Consider the following 22,756-nt stretch of genomic DNA (forward strand, 5'->3'; position numbering starts at 1 on the left):
GACTTGGATGAACCCGACTTTCGTCTTTCAAGAGACGATCCCCCGGAATTGGAATTGGAGGACAATGAGATTGAGGGAACGAATGATGAACTTGATCGTTCCTCAAAAGATAAAAAGGAGAAAAACAAAGTTATAGTTGATGATACTATAACATTGACTCAAGACAAGAACTCCCAAACCAATGTTATAGATGATGTTACTATAACATTGAATCCAAATCAAGGTGTAGAGTCCGAGGTTATAGTCGGCTTTAATACAACACCCGGATTGGATTCAGGGGGAACTCCCTCAAATTCCGATCCAGATGAAGTTGGGACAAGTTCAAATAACTATGAAGAACCAAGCACCTCAACAAAATGGAAATACAAGAGCTCACACCCCATGGACAATATTCTAGGGAATATTAAGAAGGGTGTTCAGACAAGACTTTCCTTGAACAACTTCTGCTCTTTCTACTCCTTCCTATCTATGATCGAACCAAAGAATATCAATGAAGCTCTTGCTGAATCTGATTGGATTATAGCTACGCAACAAGAGCTACAACAGTTCGAAAGAAACAAGGTTTGGCATTTAGTTCCTAGACCAAAAGATCGTTCAGTCATTGGAACAAGGTGGGTCTTTAGGAACAAATTAGATGATGCCGGAGTCATTGTCAGAAACAAAGCAATATTGGTGGTCCAAGGGTATAATCAACAAGAAGGAATAGATTGTGACGAGACCTTCGCACCTGTCGCTCGTCTTGAAGCTATTAGACTTCTAATAGCCTTAGCTGCACACAAAGGGATGAAGCTCTTCCAGATGGACGTGAAGACAACATTCTTAAATGGATATTTACAAGAAGAAGTCTTCGTTGAACAACCTCCCGGTTTTAAGAATATCAAATTTGAGGATCACGTTTTCAAATTAGATAAAGCCCTATACGGATTGAAGCAAGCACCTAGGGCATGGTACGATAGATTATCTAAGTTTCTACTTGACAGTGGATTTAGTAGAGGATCTGTCGACAAAACCCTATTTCTAAAAACTGAGGGTTCTGACCTTTTGGTTGTTCAAATTTACGTCGATGATATTATATTTGGATCGACCAACCGAAGCCTATGCAAATATTTTTCTGAGTTGATGACCTCCGAGTTCGAAATGAGTATGATGGGAGAATTGAAATTCTTCCTAGGTCTGCAAATACAACAAACTGATGAAGGCATTAAAATCCATCAACAGAAATATATCAAGGAGTTGATTCGGAAATTTGGAATGGAAAATTCACACGCTATGCCTACTCTAATGGTCGAAAATAAGAAATTGACATTGGATGAAAACGGTAAACCAGTTGATGAAACAACTTACCGTGGAATGATTGGGTCATTGTTATATTTGACCGCAAGTAGGACCGATATTATGTTTAGCGTATGCGTTTGTGCGAGATATCAATCATCTCCCAAAGAATCGCATATGACGGCCGTAAAACAGATTTTACAATATTTAATTGGAACGGCCAAATTGTATTTATGGTATCCGATGAAGTGTAACTTTGATCTAGTCGGTTATTCCGATGCCGACTACGCAGGATGTTCTTTAGACAGAAAAAGCACGTCGGGTGTCGCCACCTTTGTCGGACCATGTATCATTACGTGGGGTTCGAAGAAACAAAATTCGGTTGCTCTCTCAACTGCTGAAGCCGAATATATTGCTGCAGGACTGGTATGTACTCAATTTTTATGGCTTAAGCAATAATTACGTGATTATGGTGTTGACGTAAGATGTATTCCTATCTTATGTGATAATACTAGTGCAATTATTATTTCTAAAAATCCCGCACAACATTCACGTACCAAACATATTGAAATAAGGCACCATTTTATTCGAGACCATAATGAGAAGGGAAATATAAAACTTGAATTTTGTAGTACTAAAAAACAATGGGTAGACTGTAACACCCCGGTTTATGAAGGAGCCTTTGGCAAGACATTCCCTAATAAACCGAACTGTTACCATCTCGGTTCCCCGAGGTAGTGAATAACAAATTAAACTCCAAGGCAACTTATATAAATACTTTAACTTAATTATTACAAACTTCTTTTTACAACAATTATAAGGAACTACATAAATGGAAGTGGAAGTCTTCTAAATAATGATCTAACTACTATGTCTTCTGATCCAGTGTCTCACGCCCATCAAGCTCCCGTCCTATCTCTTAAACCTGTCAAGTCTGCTCGCCAATATTTGGGTCATCACAGGTGTTCACGAATACACAGGGTCAACCACGAGGTTGAGTAGGGAATACAACGAAACAACAAAATATGATATGCATGCTCCTCCGTCACCTCCATCTCCATCTCAACTCATATCTCATAACCCGACAACCCAACCATACCGATCCCCAAGAGACTATATATATCGACCGCGATCGATCCGCTACTAACATGAGGACACCAGGGCAAGTCCTGCAGAACCAGCCTGGGCCTTATCACAACATCACATCGTATCTCATCATCGTCACCACCACACCATCCTCCAACTCCAATGCATTTGCAATGCTCAACAGTAATCAATGCAACATAATATGTATATCAATGAATGAAATCATGCCAGCTATCAAAATAATGAAATAACATAATCAACACGAGCAGTTCAGTCAACCACACTCCAGTATATGAAACATAACATAAATCACAACCACGAACAAGTCATCGATCACAGCTTGGTCACATGAAACACAACAAATCAACACAATTTAACAACACCGGTAAGTCAAGTGTATTTCCCTACCTCGAATCTGCATCAAATAGTCGGAAGCTCAGTGCTAATCCACAATAATTCGCCCTCTGAAAGATAATGAAATGATAACCAATTACTTAACTATTCCCGTTCCCAAAATAGAAGTTACTAAAAATAGAATTTCTTAAAATGGAAACTTTCCCGATATAGTAACTTTTCTCTTTTAACAAACCCGACTCAAAATCCGTCTCTAATTATTTTAAATGACTCGGGAATTTAAATTAACTACGAAATACGATAATTTAAACAATAAAGAAACGAATCAAAGCCGACTAAAACACGCCCAAACCCACGACTTCCAACCCGTTTCCCGAACTCCCACACGCCCCCTACCACCGTGATACCAGGTCGGACACCGGTCCGACTGAGCACCCACCAACACCCTCACCGGGTTCGACTCCGCCGGTGAGTCGACCGTGGCCACGAACACCCCCCTGGTTCACTCCACCTCCCACGGTTGCCACCACAGCAGCCCACAACACAACCCCACAGCCACCGCTGTTGTCAACAGCACTCACCCTATCACCACCACTCTGCTCACCGTCTAACCACGCACACAGTCGCCATGGCGCCGCCGTTTCGACCTCCCCCGAGTCCACGGTGGCGCCACCCCAAGCCTAGCATCTAAACTCGCCTGAAATCATAAATAACTCGTTTGCTACCCCCCCATGTCGATGCCGCCTAATTCTGGCACCACCACCACCTAAAGCCCACTTGACCGCCACCAATAGGGGCGACTCAGACCACCCAACACCATTACCCCGTCATCAACCACCCTTATTACCTCCCTGCGACACACCGAGACAACAACCACAACCTGACAACCAACAAAAGAGAAAAGGAATGGTGACTGCTTACCTAAACCGCCACGAAAACCACCACCAGGGCCGCCTCACCACGTCGACAACCACCCTAAGCTCTTCCCTGCTGCGCCGTCAATGCCCACGCTCTCTCTCTCTCTCTCGGCGTGAAGGCGTGAGATATGGGCCGTTGAAAAGAGGTAGGCGGTTGAGGGAGTAGGGTTTAGAATGTTAGGGTAGAATTAGGTTAAATGGTAAATGGGTCATGGGTAAACGTGATTGGGTAAGTGGGTAAATGTTATGGGTCCGCGTGGTTGGTAAAAGAATTAGTTACGTGATCTCATTCAGTTAAACCCGTCTTGACAAGCTTACGAATAACTCGATTCTACGATATCAATACGACCAGACAATTACTCGACTCGATAGGCAATATAAAATACGGGGTATTACAGTCTTCCCCCCTTAAAATGAACTTCGTCCCGAAGTTCGCTCAACTACCAAACAGATTTTCTAGTACAAGAATTCATGAACCCAAGCGGGTGAAACGGAATGTTACATTCTACCCTCCTAAAAAGAAAGTTACGTCCCAGAACTTACTTCATGCAAACCTATCACCACTCATGAACTCATGCAAACTATCAGAGCACCATAACATTAGCAGTTTAATTACACAACATAGAGAACTCATTTGTATGGGTACCACGCAACGAAACATCGGCTTGATCAAAACCACGATCTACAACTTGATCAAAACCACAATCTATAAACAAGTGCAATGTAAACATTAAGATTTTACAATCCTACCCAACTAAAAACATGGTTACGTCCTCGTAACCTCTTTTCAAATGTCATATCCCTATGCAACAAACTCACTGTCAACAACAGGAAACAGAAAAGAACACATGATAAGAGATTGCGCAGTAACATTTTAGTCGAAAACAAGGTTTTATTATGGAATTAACTGATTGTCATCAAGTAACACTTATTACTTAGCCCATGCTTGACTTAAAATACAACATCAAACTAAAGAACAACAAGAAAGGAGCCAAAGGTTTACACGGCTCCACAACAGACCGATCATGGTGTCACTAACCCTAACCTAACGGTCCTTAGGTTGCGCCTCCTCTGATTCTGGTGACTTCTATGTCATTCCCTTCCTGGTTCACCTCTTCCCCGAAGTCTGGCATGGGTGGTTCAGTCGTACTTTCGGCATCAGATACATTAGCGTAAAATTCGTATCTCAGTCGCTCGCTATGAAGTCAAAGGTATGCTCGGGTGGGTATCCGCCCCGCCAGCACTGGGGTCACGGCATAGTCTCATGCAATGGGTGGACAACGCTCTCATATAGAAGCGTTTGCTGTCCTTTAGTATGCCAGAGTCAGGGATAGTATCGATAAGGGTATACGCTCTTAACTGAGTATTAGTTAAGTACTCAGGGTGCCCATTATGGCCATACCTGTCCATGGCCGCACAAAGTTTCTCACAATGCTCATTAAAGTCAGCATCAAGTGACATGTAACAGTCTCGCGGGTGTACATTGTAGGGATCCATCCTAAAAAGTGGAAAGTTAAACAAATTAAGACACAAGGGTATTACCGTAGAAGGGTGTTATGATAAAGGATTCATTCTCGAGGTTTAAGTGTGCGAAAGTTATATAACAAGTTTTCAGGGTAACTGTTGTAATACCAGGGTTTTGGTCAACTCAAGATCATCACAGTTCGCATTATCTACCAGAGAACAACCACTTTAGAAATATCAACCGTAAGAATACACGTAAACCAGCATACAATCTAACATTGACCCCACCAAATTCCTCTCCCAAGTCGAAACTATTACCAATTCCGAGCAATTGAACCATATGTGTATTCTTTCCGCCCTACTACTAATAAGTCACCAGGAGTATTAAAACATGCGATACATAAGCACTACTTAAACACCTTGAAACCATAGAAAACATAACACGTAATCAAAACCTTTTGACTCATCAGACATACAACACGAACTAGTCAATTTGTTTGATGTAAATTCTGAAACATATTTCCCACTAAAAGTACAACATATGATCCATGACAACAACAACATTAATTCCATATCACACATGTGTTTGACATTTTAGCAACCACATCATTCAATCGTGTCCAGCAACTTAGTATAACTCCTTTTCAACAAAACCAACAGATATCGCATAATTAGCCTAAACATGTACATATACCATCATATAACTTGTAAAACATTATCTATGGCAAAAGATTAGCAAGGTGAACAAGTTCTCTGGTTTGCACGGTTTGAACAAATAGGCAACTCGCGGCTCAATTAAACGTAACTATAACGACTATCATTTGAACATACACCTAACATGTGGATCATCAAAGGGTTATCCCATTATAATTGCCAACATAGCTATCATAAACAATATTTGTTAGATTATAATTGATAGCAACGACTCGGAAATATAGGTATGTCAAATGTCGTGCTACAATTGCAAGATTCACTTTAGCGTTTTGTGACGATATAATAACGAACATATTCAATAAGGAATAACGACACGGTTTATTATCATGTTATAGGTTTTAGGTTCAACTGAAATAATTTAATGCAATGAAAGCAATAAGTATAACTATAGGCACCCAGACTCACATAAAGGACCTTAGAACTCAGATGACATCCTACATGTGGGAACATTTAGACATAATCATTACTACCATTCATGTGTAAACATTTAACATAGTTATTGTAAATATTCATGCGAGGACATTAGGACATTTAACGCCACCAAAATTTGACCCAGATATGATAACATAGTTTGATATTTATGTATACCCGACCACTATACAAATATGATGAACACATCAGTGATATTACAACATGCCACAAAATATGCAAACAACTGGACTCGTACAACATATTTCACCCTCGATTAAGAATCAAATTAAGCTATTCAATTTTACTCATACTATCATGCCAACAATGTTATCAACTAAGTTTCAATTTTATCACTTGTTAAGTTACATAACTACTGAACATGCGTGCGGTTACCTTCATATAAAAACATTATAATTTCACATTAATAAGGCTCATGAATTAATCAATCAACTGTATGAAAACTTAACATAGAACGCACATTTTACAGGTCATGATTCAGGTTGTAACTTTCAAAAATCACGAATAAATAGCCGCTCAACGAAAACTTGAGTTATATTACTTTTCATAACATACAGAGAGTTAATAATTCGTGATGAAAAGAATGAGGTCCAAAGTTCAAGAATTCAATTTTTTTAAAGGATTTTACAAATTTCATTGGTCCAAACAAGTACATGACAAAGAATTGGTCCGAAACTTGGGTCAATTTGCAAAATTTACCGTTTAATATAGAGACATCAATAATTTTCGTGGCTTATCAATTTGAAAATATAAGCGAATCTTCTAGTCGATGGAGTTAGAATTATGCAAAAATCATTTATACAAATTAAATGAGGACTTTTACAAAATCGTTGGTCAAAACATCACTGCACATGAACTTCCTGACCACAGCCCACTAAAACATTTATTACTCCTAATCCGTATATCCTATACACATGAAACCAACGCCAAATGAACACTAACTCACGAGGCTAACTCTCATAAAATTTTCATCCATAGGAAGTTAACAGAAAAGAAATGACAGCAAGATCAATTAGGGAGTAAAATCAAACAAGCGTGTTTCAGCACTATGTCATTCTTTACTATGTTATAAGCTCTTATGAATCCACTATGTACACTAACCCATCCCAACTTAAATCTCACACTTTACACTTACGTAAACGTCTATCCCATAGAATCCCTTCGCATCTCGACCTACTCCTTACATCTAAGTCACGATTGGTATGACTAGGAACAAGCAAGTCAATAGTGTTTCTAATTACTATCACAACACTATACTAGCATGGCTTCGGGATCACATAACCGCATATTACTAGACATAATAGCACTATCAACACGTCATCCACATCCATCCAGATAAATATCGTCAATTTGCAATTATTTTCACGCTCACGATTACCACAATCCAACGCTTCGTTGATTATCAATCTGAACACGAAAATTTTATTTCTCATTTCCACAACATCATATGATCACGTCATCATTCATACAAAATACTTACCGTAACGTTGTCCTGCAGAATGGTTAGAATATATGGGTCTCAAGGTATACATCAACTCGATTATATCCAAGGTTTTCCTGCTAACTACCCCATTCACTCAATTTTCTCTCGGGTTACCTGGTTCAAAACTGAGAGGGCAAAAGAGCACGTATTAAGGGCGCCTTCTTAACCGCACTGTGAGCTCCTAGCAGTTTATTCCCAGGGGTTCATTTTATTTAGACGCATCCTACGTTCTTTGGGTTCATTGGTTCAGGCCTGAGGATCGTTCGCTCTGATACCACTTTGTAACACCCCGGTTTATGAAGGAGCCTTTGGCAAGACATTCCGTAATAAACCGAACTGTTACCATCTCGGTTCCCCGAGGTAGTGAATAAAAAATTAAACTCCAAGGCAACTTATATAAATACTTTAACTTAATTATTACTAACTTCTTTTTACAACAATTATAAGGAACTACATAAATGGAAGTGGAAGTCTTCTAAATAATGATCTAACTACTATGTCTTCTGATCCAGTGTCTCACGCCCATCAAGCTCCCGTCCTATCTCTTAAACCTGTCAAGTCTGCTCGCCAATATTTGGGTCATCACAGGTGTTCACGAATACACAGGGTCAACCACGAGGTTGAGTAGGGAATACAACGAAACAACAAAATATGATATGCATGCTCCTCCGTCACCTCCATCTCCATCTCAACTCATATCTCATAACCCGGACAACCCAGCCATACCGATCCCCGGTAGACTATATATATCGACCGCAATGATCGATCGCACTCATAGCTAAGGACACCAGGGCAAGTCCTGCAGAACCAGCCTGGGCCTTATCACAACATCACATCGTATCTCATCATCGTCACCACCACACCATCCTCCAACTCCAATGCATTTGCAATGCTCAACAGTAATCAATGCAACATAATATGTATATCAATGAATGAAATCATGCCAGCTATCAAAATAATGAAATAACATAATCAACACGAGCAGTTCAGTTAACCACACTCCAAAAGATATGAAACATAACATAAATCACAACCACGAACAAGTCACCGATCACAGCTTGGTCACATGAAACACAACAAATCAACACAATTTAACAACACCGGTAAGTCAAGTGTATTTCCCTACCTCAGAACTGCAGTCAAATAGTCGGAAGCTCAGTGCTAATCCACAATAATTCGCCCTCTGAAAGATAATGAAATGATAACCAATTACTTAACTATTCCCGTTCCCAAAATAGAAGTTACTAAAAATAGAATTTCTTAAAATGGAAACTTTCCCGATATAGTAACTTTTCTCTTTTAACAAACCCGACTCAAAATCCGTCTCTAATTATTTTAAAAGACTCGGGAATTTAAATTAACTACGAAATACGATAATTTAAACAATAAAGAAACGAATCAAAGCCGACTAAAACACGCCCAAACCCACGACTTCCAACCCGTTTCCCGAACTCCCACGCGCCCCCTACCACCGTGATACCGCCGTGTCGGACACCGAGTCCGACCACGAGCACCCACCAACACCCTCACCGGGTTCGACTCCCGCCGGTGAGTCAGACCGTGGCCACGAACACCCCTCTGGTTCACTCCACCTCCCACGGTTGCCACCACAGCAGCCCACAACACAACCCCACAGCCACCGCTGTTGTCAACAACACTCCACCCTATCACCAACACTCTGCTCACCGTCTAGCCACGCACACAGTCGCCGTGGCGCCGCTGTTTCGACCTCCCCCGAGTCCACGGTGGCGCCACCCCAAGCCTAGCATCTAAACTCGCCTGAAATCATAAATAACTCGTTTGCTACCCCCCCATGTCGATGCCACCTAATTCTGCCACCACCACCACCTAAAGCCCACTTGACCGCCACCAATAGGGGCGACTCAGACCACCCAACACCATTACCCCGTCACCAACCACCCTTATTACCTCCCTGCGACACACCGAGACAACAACCACAACCTGACAACCAACAAAAGAGAAAAGGAATGGTGACTGCTTACCTAAACCGCCACGAAAACCACCACCAGGGCCGCCTCACCACGTCGACAACCACCCTAAGCTCTTCCCTCGTCATGCAATCAATGCCCACGCTCTCTCTCTCTCTCTCTCTCTCTCGAATTGCGTGAAGGCTGAGATATGGGCCGTTGAAAAGAGGTAGGCGGTTGAGGGAGTAGGGTTTAGATTGTTAGGGTAGAATTAGGTTAAATGGTAAATGGGTCATGGGTAAACGTGATTGGGTAAGTGGGTAAATGTTATGGGTCCGCGTGGTTGGTAAAAGAATTAGTTACGTGATCTCATTCAGTTAAACCCGTCTTGACAAGCTTACGAATAACTCGATTCTACGATATCAATACGACCAGACAATTATTCGACTCGATAGGCAATATAAAATACGGGGTATTACACAGACATTTTGGCAAAATCATTAGCTAGAGAACGATTTAAGACTTTACGGTTGGAAATTGGTTTAATCGGTGGTACCTAAGTTTCTGTATATGTTCAATCTTCTTATGACTGACTAGTTAAGTTAAGATTGTATGACTGTGTTCGTATATTGCGTTGCATGAATAATTTCGTTTGTAGGAATATTTTTATCATAAATTTCTATTCGTAATTTGGAATTTAATTGTTATATAAAACTTATTCCTTATCACAATAAATAAAACACACCAAATCTTTTATCTTTCCAAATCACAAAGAATCCTTCCTATATTGGTATTCATTGTACACGGCTCACACTTCCTACATACATTCAACTTTCTTAATTTTTTATCTTTTACCATATTAAATCTATCACTTAAATTCCAATACCTACCAAAACTCCTATTCCTAATTAACACTTACCATAATTGCCTTCCACTTGTTAAACCTAGACCTAGACTACACCTATATCTACCCCTCCCTTGCGTGTAACCCGTCCAAACACCCCCACTTACATACTTTTTATCCTCTCAAATTTTTACCATCATCACAAATCTCCTTCTTTATACAAACCATCACCATCACCTACTTTTTCACCTATCACCATCATCATGAATCCAACCCATGCAAAAACCACCCGATCATCAACCCGTCACCACCAAAACCGCCACTTTCATAACCAAACATCACCACTACCACCACATGATCCTAATTCCACCACTTTTCCCTCACCTCAACCAAACCCAACTACGCCCCTGTTTCGTGGTCGGGACGAGTCGATGTCCGAAGGTAAAAGGCGACGCCTTTTTAAAGGAAAAAATAAGGTAGTTTGTGATGAGAGTGATGATGTGGAGGAACCCGAGGTAATTGTTCTGAATGGTGTTGCTCATACCTTACACCGAGATGCTTCGAAAGCCGCAACCAAAGAGGGGTTAAATCGTGTTTGGCTCACTCATGACGAAAGCATCATTGTTAATCGTGTCTTGAGGTATTATATTCATGGAGGAAGGTATTATCCGAAATCTTGGTTGGTTAATGTTCCCGCTCTTGCTTTCTTTGTTAATTTTCTTGATTTTCAAGGGTGGAGTCACATTAGTCAATTTTCGGGTCCTATTTATCCGGTGGAAGTCGTTCAATTCTTTGCTATTGTGTCGGTTAAAAAGGGAGTCTTGCATGCCGTGGTTAATGGGAAAGATGTGACGGTCTCTGTTTCGGATTTTTGCTCTGCTTTTTCGGTTCCCGATGACGGAATTGATTTAAATCCGAGTCTTGAATGGTCTAATGTGGTGAGTGAAAAGGAGTTGTTAGTGAAAAAGTATTTTGAGGAGATGACGGAAGGAGGCAATATTGTGGTTCGTCCTCTATCGGCAAAAATCAAGTTCCTCTTGAACTTTTTGTGGAACACGGTTGTGCCGAGGAGAGGAGGTCGTGATAAGGTGTTGAGTTATGAAGCTATCATGGTTTATTCTTGGTTGGAGGGACAGAAAGTGAATCTGGGAAGTGTCGTGTTGCACCGTATAATCCAAACAAGTCTCACAGTAACAAAAGAGAAGTTGAGCACCACAATCGACTTACCATATGGGATGTGGGTGTCTCGGTTGTTGGAGATAAAACGAGTGGTGGGACAAGATAGTACGGTGTTAGTGCACGGGATTGTATGTGTGATAGGTTGATCAAGCTTATGGGTCCTGTTGTTGATGGACCCGAGTTACTTCTTGTTAAGGATGTTGAGAAAACCTCGGGTGATTTGGGTTTGGGAGCTTTGGAGGCGAAATTGGAAGGGTTTATGAGTGGTTTAATGGAGACGTTTGAGGAGCATTCCACGAATTTGGTTACGTTATTGTCTCGGGTTGGACCATCTCGGTCTTTAGACTCGGGTTTGGATGCTTCTCGGGTGTACTCTTGGATGGAGGAAGTGGATAAAAGGTTAGCGGATTTTGAAAGGGAATTGAAGGCAATTCATGGGGAAGTGTTCCCAGACGGTGATCGTCTTACTTTCCTTACAAGTCAAGGTGGAGCGTCGGTCATGCACGGGAAAGTTATGGCAAGTGATCAAGCGCTCACATTGGAGGCCACGAAAGCTCTCTCCCTGAAAGTGCTTAACTTTGACAGGAGTATTCAGACTCTTTCTCAGCTTGTTCGGAGCTCGTTTGATCGTCTTGATGCCTTAGAGCATCGTACTAGGCCCGACTACGTGAACCCGTATAAGACTCGCAACATTTGATTTCCTCTCGCCTTACCATATCTAGCCCTTACCTTATTTAGCTTTCTTTTTATTTTCTATTGGTGTGTTTAAACATTCTCATTCGGCCCATTTTGGCAATGCACTTGAGGTTATGGCCCTAGTGTTTCATTAGACATGTGTTCATTCGGCCCATTTTGGCTTAAACATGTTTAATTCCTAAGTTTGTATGATACTTATCTTTTAGATGCTTATGGTTTTGCGTGATATTTTTATTTCCTATGACGTTTTATCTCTTGTCTCGTCGTATATTATTCTAGTCATTTTTTGATTTGTTCTTAGCTTTTCGATGATGTCAAGAGGGGGAAAGAACGTCTATAGTAAGCATCTACCTAAGCTTGCTCCTTGTCAAGACCAATTGTCTCTTAAAGTCCTTAAAGTTTCGATTTTTGAAAAATCGTTTTGATCTTGCGTTGATCTTTATTGTTAAGATGACGGTCTTATATTAAGGGGGAACTACATACTTAGTCACAATTTTAGGAGGCTTGCCATCATCAAAAAAGGGGAATTTGTTGAATCATATAGCTTATATGTTTATGTTTTGATGATGTCAAGAGTGTTCTATATTTTATATACTTGTTGTGCGTAATCGTTTGTCCAAGTATTTTAGATTCAAATCATCTAACACAAGCAATAAAGGAAGTTGTGACGAAAGTATACTAGTCTCCATTGAAGATTAAATGATGTGAAGATTCATTCAAGACTTATATGAAGACGAAGTCCGTCTAGAAGATTAATCAAGCTTGGATGATGACGTAGCCTATACTCGAAGATCTCTCTGAAGATTAGAATAGTATAAGTGATTATCTCATAATGATAATTAAGAATGAGTTTCTTAATTTAGTAAAGTTATAGCTTTGCAGCTATAACATTACTAGTAAAAGAGCTCAATGTTATAGCTCTCATACTATAACATTGAGATGCTGAGTTTTTACACACGACTTATTTTGTTCAAAAATTGTTTTGATTATAGTTTAAAATTTATTTTAAATGTTTTAATGAAAGTGTTTATATAATAAAGCCTGGTTTAGTGAGGAGCTCGGTTTTGTATTGGGCGTTGATTAGTAGTCGTGTTGGGTCAACTTATGAGTTGGACTTTTCTACTAATTAGGGTTTCAACAAAACCTCTCTTAAAACCTAAATTCTAACCCATATGTTAAAACTAGGGTTTGCACGAGTCACGAGGCATATGAGCCGTGACATCTCGTGTTACCTAGTGTATATTTGGTAAAGATTTTATTCTATAATAATATCTTTACATATCTTATATTTCTTACTTAACATATTTGTTTATGATAAAAGATATTCTTGTTTTAGGAAATCTTATCATAATCTTAGAATTTATAGTAAAGATAATATTTGAATAGATTATATTCTATCTCTTGGAATACTCTTTATTATCTTTTAAGGCTTTTAGGAAAGAGATAATAAGAAGATATGATTTGTTTACATATCTTATTATTTTCGGCTATTAGGGTTTGTGCAAAAACCGTGTGGCCTACTCTTTCTTTCCTATAAATACTTTGCTATTTACAACATCTAAATTAGAGACCTTAAGCATAAAAATTGATTTTTATTTTACAAAGCAAACCGTGTGTTTTCAAACAGAAAAACCGATTTGTTATTTTGAAAAGGTCGTGTGTTTTTTGAAAGCTCGCATACTTGTTCTTATTTTATCGTTATAAGATAATAGTGCTTAGTTGATTTCTTACTTGTTCATTAACGTGAACCTTTGTTAGAATCATTAGTGCTTTCTTATTAGCGTAAGTTAGTTACTCGAGTATTTAACGATACTCATTGAGTTACAGCTAGAGTTAGTTGTACAAGTTGGGTTAGTAAATTTGTAATCCGTAGAAAGGTACTAAATTTATTAATCGGGAATAGTGGACGTAGGTTTCGACTTGTGAAACTGAACCACTTCAAAAACCGTGTGTCTCTTCGTTCTTTCGTTTATTTCGCATACTTTCATTAGTTGATTAGTTAAAGTTTAATCAATAAACTTTAAATAATAAATTACATTAGCATAATCGAAAAAGCTTTCAAAAGTTTTAAATCCTCAATTCACCCCCCCCCCCCTCTTGAGTATTTTGGATCAATAGACTCTTCATTGATCGTACCACGAAAGTGGTGCTTGCTTTAGACCATAAAGAGCCTTGTCGAGTTTAAAAACATATTCAGAAAATACTTTATCTTGAAAACCAGGTGGTTGTTCAACAAATACTTCTTTTAAATAGCCATTAAGAAAAGTTGTCTTAACATCCATTTGAAAGAGTTTAAAACCCTTGTGAGAAACGAAGGCAATTAATAAACGTATAGCTTCTAGCATGGCTACTGGTGTGAAGGTTTCATTAAAATCAATACCTTCTTGTTGGTTATAGCTTTGCAACACTAGCCTAGCCTTATTTCTCATAATAGCTCCCGAATCGTCAAGTTTTTTTTTTCTAAAAACCCATCTTGTTCCCATAACTTTACGATTTGGGGGTCTAGACACCAAATGCCAAACTTTGTTTCTCTCAAATTGTCCTAATTTATCTTGCATTGCAACTATCCAATCCGAATCAGTTAGTGCAACCTTGATGTTTCCAAGTTCAATCATTGAGAGGAATGACTTTAAGACACACATATTATTTCTAACAGACTTACGTGTTTGTACTCCAACATTTGGATCACTAATGATCGCGCTTTCTGGATGTGCGCTCTTATTTTCCATTTCTTAGACGTAGATAGAATGTTACTGACATTCTGCTCCGAGGAAACATTATCCTGAGTTGAGGTAACGTTACCCTCATCTGAGGTAATGGTATCCTCATCCGAGGTAACTGCATCCTTTGGAGTTCCCCCTGAATTCAAGCTAGGATTTTATGTTGATTTACCAGTAGCTTCATGTGCTAGAGAATCTTTAGGAGATTCTTTAGATTTAGAAGATATAGATGAATCAACATTAGTCCTTGCTTGATTAATGACTTCCTTTGCTTTGTGGGTGTTCTCGGCATTTGTTCCATTAATCTCTTGATTTTCATTTTCTTCTAGCTCAGGAGGAGCCTTATGAGTAAGCCAAAAATCTGGATCATTATCATCTTCAAGCTCCTCCTGTTCATATTGATCAGGTATATCAGATTCGTCAAAAATATCATGAATACTCTCTTCTACGCATAATGTTATTTTGTTATATACTCTATAAGTCTTGCTATGAGTAGAATAACATAAGAAAACTCCTTCGTCACTACGAGGATCACATTTACCTAATCTGTTTTTGCCATCATTATGTACCAAATATTTGGTGCAAAACATCTTAGGTGTGCAATATTTAGTTTTTTTTCCTCGTAATAGCTCGTATGGGGTTTTCTTTATGATTGGTCTAATCATAGCACAATTACGTATATAACATGCTGTGCATACAACTTCTGCCCAGAAGTTTCTAGGTAGACCACTACAAAGTAACATTGTGCTTGACATATCCTCAAGAGTTCTATTCATTATTTCAACGACTCCATTTTGTTGTGGAGTTCGTGGAGCTGAGAAATTATGCTTCACTCCATTTTCTATACAAAACCTAATGAAGGCTTGATTGTCAAATTGCGAGTCGTGATCTGTTCTAATAGATTTTAGATTATGACAATATTTATTTTGAGCCAATTTCATTAAACATTCAAACTCCTCAAAAGTTTGATCCTTAGAGGTTAAAAATATAGGCCACACAAATCTTGAATAATCATATACTAGAACAAACACGTATTGATGACCAGTTTTACTACTTACCTTTATAGGTCCACATTGATCGATATGAACTAATTGTAAGGGTTTAGAAGTACTTATAACCTTTTTCAGCTTGAAGGATAACCGAACATGCTTACAACGAACACATATACTACAAAGTTTGTCAGTATCAAATATTACAGAAGGAAGTCCGTCAACAAGATCCATCTTTTTCAATTTATTTAAACTATAAGAGCTTATATGACCAAAACGTTTATGCCATATAGTTGGATCATTTATAACGGCACTCATATATGTTAAAGAGGCAGATAAAATAGAATTAATATCACAAATGTAAATATTATTCTTTCTTCTACCTCTAATATGATATTGCTAGATCCTTCACGAAAGATACGACACGTATTAGAGTGAAATACAACCTTATTCCCACGATCACACATCTGTGATATACTTAAGAGATTATGTCTTAAACCTTTAACATATAGCACATTATCAATGGAATATGACTTGGAGATACATATTTTGCCACTACCAACAATCTTTCCATTCTTGTTATCTCCAAAGGTCACACTACCACCATTATAGGCCTCCAGCGAGAGAAACTTTGATTTATCCCCAATCATGTCTCTCAAACAACCACTATCGTGATACCATTGATTGCTTCTACTCGCCTTGACCTGCAATAGATTTACCTGTTTGTTGTAGGTACCCACACAAAGTTGGGTCATCTTTCGTTAATATCAGGAAGTAAATCCTTGCGAATCCACATTTGTTTAATCACATATTTCTTATTAGATTTATGAGAGGTTTTAGTACCTTGTTTGTGATTAACATAAGTCCTACTTCTAACGGGTTTATTATTATTATTATTAACCTTTTTTATTTGTGGTTTTGTTTTGTTTTTTCTATTTTGTTGGCTCTTTGTATGATTAGGTTTAACATATTTAGCATAGTTTTCATTTTTATTCATATATGCTTTTCTTTTATCACAAGAATAGAAAACATGTCCCGTCTTACCACAAAAAAAAAACATGCTAAGATTATTTTCAGTCGTTTGCCTTAATCAAAATAAACCTAAATTACTACTAACTAATAGCTAGTGGTAAGAAGGGTCAAATCCACAGGGAGGCGAGGTAATTATTCTAGTTTGCCAATATTCAAGTTTGTCTTAAATGTATCAGTTTTATGGGGTTTTGATTGATTTGATTTCTAACAACTAATAGCAAGTGTAAATAAAGACAAATTCAATAATAATAAACGAGTCTAGGGATCGGGTTCACTAGGTAGTCATCAAAGGTTAAGGTTTAATTCATTGATTGAGCAATTTATATTATTGAAAGTCATATGATCGGTCGATTCTAATATGTCTTTTTAGATCTAACTTAACATGCAATCGCTATCATTAAGTCGGTCTAATTCAATTATCGTGGCCTATACTAGTCTTAACTCGGTCGGTGAAAATTCTAGTTTATGCAAGACTAAATTAATCAATTCTGATCAGTAATTAACTAATTAGAAGTAATACGATAATTAAACAACATTCAAGAGCAAATTTAACAATCAATTCATAATAACCCCTTTTCTAACAACCTAGATCCCCTTTCACCCTAGATAATAGATTTAGCTACTCATACTAATAACAATAACAAGAATAGCAATAATAAGAAACATGATTAAAAGCATAAGAGATGAACAAGTAATTGAAATAATAATTATTGAAGAAAGATTAGAACAATACCGTAAAATAGCTTAGATCCGGAAGTAAGAACAATAATTAAACTAAACTAAGTAGTCTAAGAGAGTTTTAGAGGAGTTCTACGAAACTAACGGAAAATAAAGCATAAATAAACTAGGGTACGGTTTTAAGTATTTATAATAAAACATAACCGACTTAAGGAAAATTGCGGAAATTATAGAACTGGGTGGTTCCTCGATCGAGCCCGGCTTTACTCGATTGAGTCACCTCTTCCTCGATCGAGCTCGGATCAAGTTGATCGAGGCATCACTTGTTTTTGCACTTTTCTTCGTGTTTTCTTCTTAACTTCTCTTCCTTCATTCTTATGGATTCCCGTGCCATGCTCCGTGTATTCCTTCATGCCTACTCCGCGATACCTATTTCATTCCTTTGCTCCTCAAATGCATCATTCCTGCATTAAACATCAAATAGCGGAAGTATCGATATTCTATCATAAAAGGCATGTAAATAATATAAACTAGCACGAAAACCGTATCAAAAGCAATTAAGGGGAGGTATAAATATGTATATAATTATGACTCATCAAAACAAACAGTAAATTCAGGTAAACCTACATATTCTCTTTTGCGAAAATCATGATCAGAAGACTTATTTTTTTTCTTAACATATTCTTGACGACACTTTGTCTGATATCCTAGACCTTCATTGAAGTGTCTTTCAGATTGTTTATTAAGAAAATTTAAGACAGTTTCACTTGCCTTCCAATTCTGACTAATATTAAAGGATTCTTTCAAACGAGCATTAAAGTCTTCCTTTTCGTTAGTCAGCTTTTCATAATTATAACATGCTTCAAGTGTTTTAATAGGGACATCCTTAGTCTTATCTAGTTTTGACTGAAGTTCTATAATTTTGTTAGCAAAGGAATTCTTCATCACAACATAATCATGTTTCCGAGTTATAAGCTCATTAGTTAAATTTGAAAGTTCTTCATTTAATTCTTTTATCTTTCTTTCTAAATTTGAGGTAACAGTATCCTTAGCCGAGGTAATGATATCCTTGGTTAAGGGTACCGTATCCTTGGCTGAGGATACGCTCTCTTCTGAATGAGTACTTAATTTAGGGTTTTTATTACTTCATACTAAGTTAGGTGACGGTTCAACAATTGAGTCAAGACTAGGTCTTGAAGCTACTGGTGAACCCTCACTCTTCTTGGCAATAAGTTTTTTAACCTTTTCTTTAAGAAGACAATTCTCTTCAACAATATCGTTGATTTCCACATGTAATTCCTTTAATTCATCGTCTTGATCAACGCAAGTCTCATAAACTTATTCAAAATGATTTAAGATCTTATCTTTAGACAACTTACGAAATTTATTTTTCATTTGAGCAAAAGTTATCTTGCGTTCATCTTCAGAGCCTGAATCTGATCGTTCAGCATTGTAAGGACTGAAACACAGATTTCCTTCTTGCTCTTTTTCTGATTCTTCAGTCCCCAAATCTCCCCAACCACAGGATGCGAGCATAGCTTCCTTATAATCGTTCTTAATTCTTTCGGGTTTGTCTTTGTTTTTGATCTGCTTCCGTATAGGGCAGTCCTTAATCATATGACTTGATTCCTCACATTTAAAACATCCTTTATTTGAAAATTTTAGTTTTAGAGGAGCTTGTTTTTTATTGTTAGAAAACTTTTCTTGATTAAATCGAAAATTCATTTTAACGCGTCTAACAAATAAACCGATATTCTCATCAACCTCTTCATTGTCACTAGATTCAGCTTCTAAGCCTATACGTTTACTCTTGGACATATCGCCATGGTTTTTGTTGAGTTGTAACTCATGAGCCATCAACGAGCCAAGTAAACTTTGATAAGAAAGCAAAGATAGATCCTTAGCCTCTTCTATAGCAGTAACTTTTGGTTGCCACTTTTCAGTTAAGCTTCTCAAAACTTTTTGAACCAAATCTTCGGTCTCAAAGGATTTTCCTAGATTTACTCATTTATTATATTTGAAAATCTGGCAGACATGTCATTGATGTTTTCATCTCTTTCCACATGAAACATCTCGTACTGCTGAGTTAACAAATCTATTCGATACTTCTTGGTCAGGGACGTTCCTTCATATGCCAATTCCAGACTATCCCAGATTTATTTTGCACTAGAGCATGAGGAGATGCGACTAAACTCTTCCTTAGTAATTCCACGTTGCAAAAATGACATTGCATGTGAATTCTTTTGAGCTTTAGCAAAATCAGTCGTATCATAGTCATCTTCTTCCTTTACTTTAGTATTACCGAGTACATCGACTGTAGTTATGGTAAGAGGTCCTTTGACTATGATTCTCCAGCACTTATAATCTGTGCCTTTTATAAAATGCATCATTTTGTTGTTCCATAAACTGTATCATGTACCATTGAATATAGGATACTTTGTCTCCTTGGAATCCATGATGAAGAAATGAAAAACATTTGAAAGGATATAATAAAAATAAAAATAAAACGAGTAACTGTGGCATTGGATCAACTCTCTAGACGTTAGGCTATCAAGAGCACGAGGCTCTAGAGGGGGGGGGGGGGGTGAATAGAGTATGTACCGTTTTTCAAATTTCTCGAAGATAGTAATGTACTTCTAATTTGTGACTTATGAGTTAACTTCGAATGTATGAAGTATAGAATGATTGTGCAAACGATTTGATAGCAATGTAAAACGAACAGTACAAAAATGATAAATAACACACGATAATTTAACATGGTTCGGCCCAATTGAAAAGCCTACGTCCACCCCTTTTTATTAATTGTTTATCACGAGCTCCTAATCCGGTCTAGCGTACAATAAACAACTAACCCCCATGATTAACTCTAATCATGCTAATGAAAGATGTTAAGCCTTCGGTGTGTGACAGATGTGAAGCTCTCGATTTGTGAAGGTTGTTAAGCCTTCGTGTTTGTAGGATTTTAAGCCTATGGTGCATAAGATGTAAATCTTACAAAGTTTGATTATGACATAAAATCGAATCTAAAACAATACAATCACTTGTCTAGAAGAGGGTTGTAAAACTATGAAATTTTAAGAGATAAACTTTTGACACGAAAAGTACATAGTTTAAAGACTTCAACATTCAAAAGCAATTTTGCAAAATGAATGATTAAGAACAAAGCTTAAAGCAACGGGAATGATTTTGCAAAATATCAATTTAATTAAGAAAGTTCGTATATGTCGTGTATGTAGGTTTGAAGTTTAGATGTGCATTTATAAAGAGGCACACACGAGTAAACACCATAAACCTTTCAAATTAGGGTTTCACGTGTGTTTCTTGATGCACACTTCAAATCTAGGTTTTTCATAAAATAACAAAAGATAATCATTCTCAAAATATCTTGGCCAACGATAGATTTTAAATGAATAAAATACAAGCCATATTTTATGAAAGAATAATTAAAAAGATTAAGTAAAATCTTTAATAAAATTCGGTTAATTGTTTTAAAGAAAAATAGAATATTTTTCACAATATAGAATATCTTTTAAAAGAGTAAGAATCTTGGTTGGATAAAACTAAATCTTAATATATCTTTATGTTGAGAGATTTCATAATATCTTGTAAACAAGATATATCAAAATCTTTCTTCAAAAAATATAGAAGTCTAGATTTAATCATAGCAAAGACTCCATAAAATAAAACGAGATATTATAATTTTGAGATAACCAAAACGAGAAAAAAAGAGTTTTAGAAAATAATTAAAATTTGAACTTAGTGCGGGTCATGAGGATATAGTCTCCTCAACTGAGGATACCGTTTCCTAAAGATATAGCATAGTTCTTTAGAACTTGAGGTAACCGTTCCCTCGAATGAGGACACCGTTCCGTCAATGCCAGTTTTTTTTTTTTTGGTAAAATGTGAGATTTATATTGTATATCATAAAGAATAATAATTACAAACATATTGGACCCAAGGTTTTAGGTTCAAAACTCGCTAGGAGCAAACCTTACATATCAGTTTCCTAGACTCAAAAGCCAATTCTTCTCTGCACTGGACATGTGATCATCACGTTTATATTTGATTCTATGCTTCACATTATCCTTAATCAGTTGCACAACCCGGTTTGGATTATCAAGCATTGCATTCATCCTTGCATTATTTCTCTGTGTCTATACATGGTAATAACTAGTAGCCAACATAAGAGCACAAACATTCTGCTGCACTTTTGATCCTGCAGAACTCACACCCCCTGCTGATGGGATTTGGAATCTGCACCAGTCAGTGATCTGTCTCATAATAAGCTTGCTATACCCACACTCAAAGAACAGATGTTCCTGAGTTTCTGGTGCAGCTTCACAAACACAGCAACTATCAGAACTGCAGCAGCCAATCCTGAACAACTTCTCCCTCGTGTTTATCCCATTATTCCTTATAAGCCATGAGATCAAAGAATTTTTAGGGATATTCCAGCTGCACCATACAGTTTCATACCAGCCAGGTTTGGTTTGGTGAGGTCTCAGCCAGTCATATCCCCTACTAACAGTATATCCCCGAGCATCAGGCATCCATTTTCCATCAGAGTAAGCAGTTTTCATGATTTCCTTAACTTTGCAAATACTTTTCCAAGTCCAAGTAACATCTGCAGCTGGTTTATAGTCATGTCAGGATTGTTGTTTTATATATATCTGATTCACCCATTTGATCCACAACCTATCAGCTTTACAATAAATCCAGTCCACAAGTTTAGCAACAGTTGAAATGTTCAAGATTTCAGCATTCTTCACCCCAAGACCTCCTTCATTCTTTGGAAGTGTAATAGTGTCCCATTTAACAAGAGGCACTCTGTGGTATTCAGTACAACCATCCCAGAAGAAATTTCTACACACAGCTTCAATTCTCCTTATCACACACTTTGGGAGAATGAAAATGTTAGCCCAGTAAGTATAAAGAGTGTTAAGAACTGAATTGATCAGGGTCAACCTGCCA

The sequence above is a fragment of the Silene latifolia genome, unplaced genomic scaffold (assembly GCF_048544455.1).
Source record: "Silene latifolia isolate original U9 population unplaced genomic scaffold, ASM4854445v1 scaffold_73, whole genome shotgun sequence".
NCBI classification, from domain to species: domain Eukaryota; kingdom Viridiplantae; phylum Streptophyta; class Magnoliopsida; order Caryophyllales; family Caryophyllaceae; genus Silene; species Silene latifolia.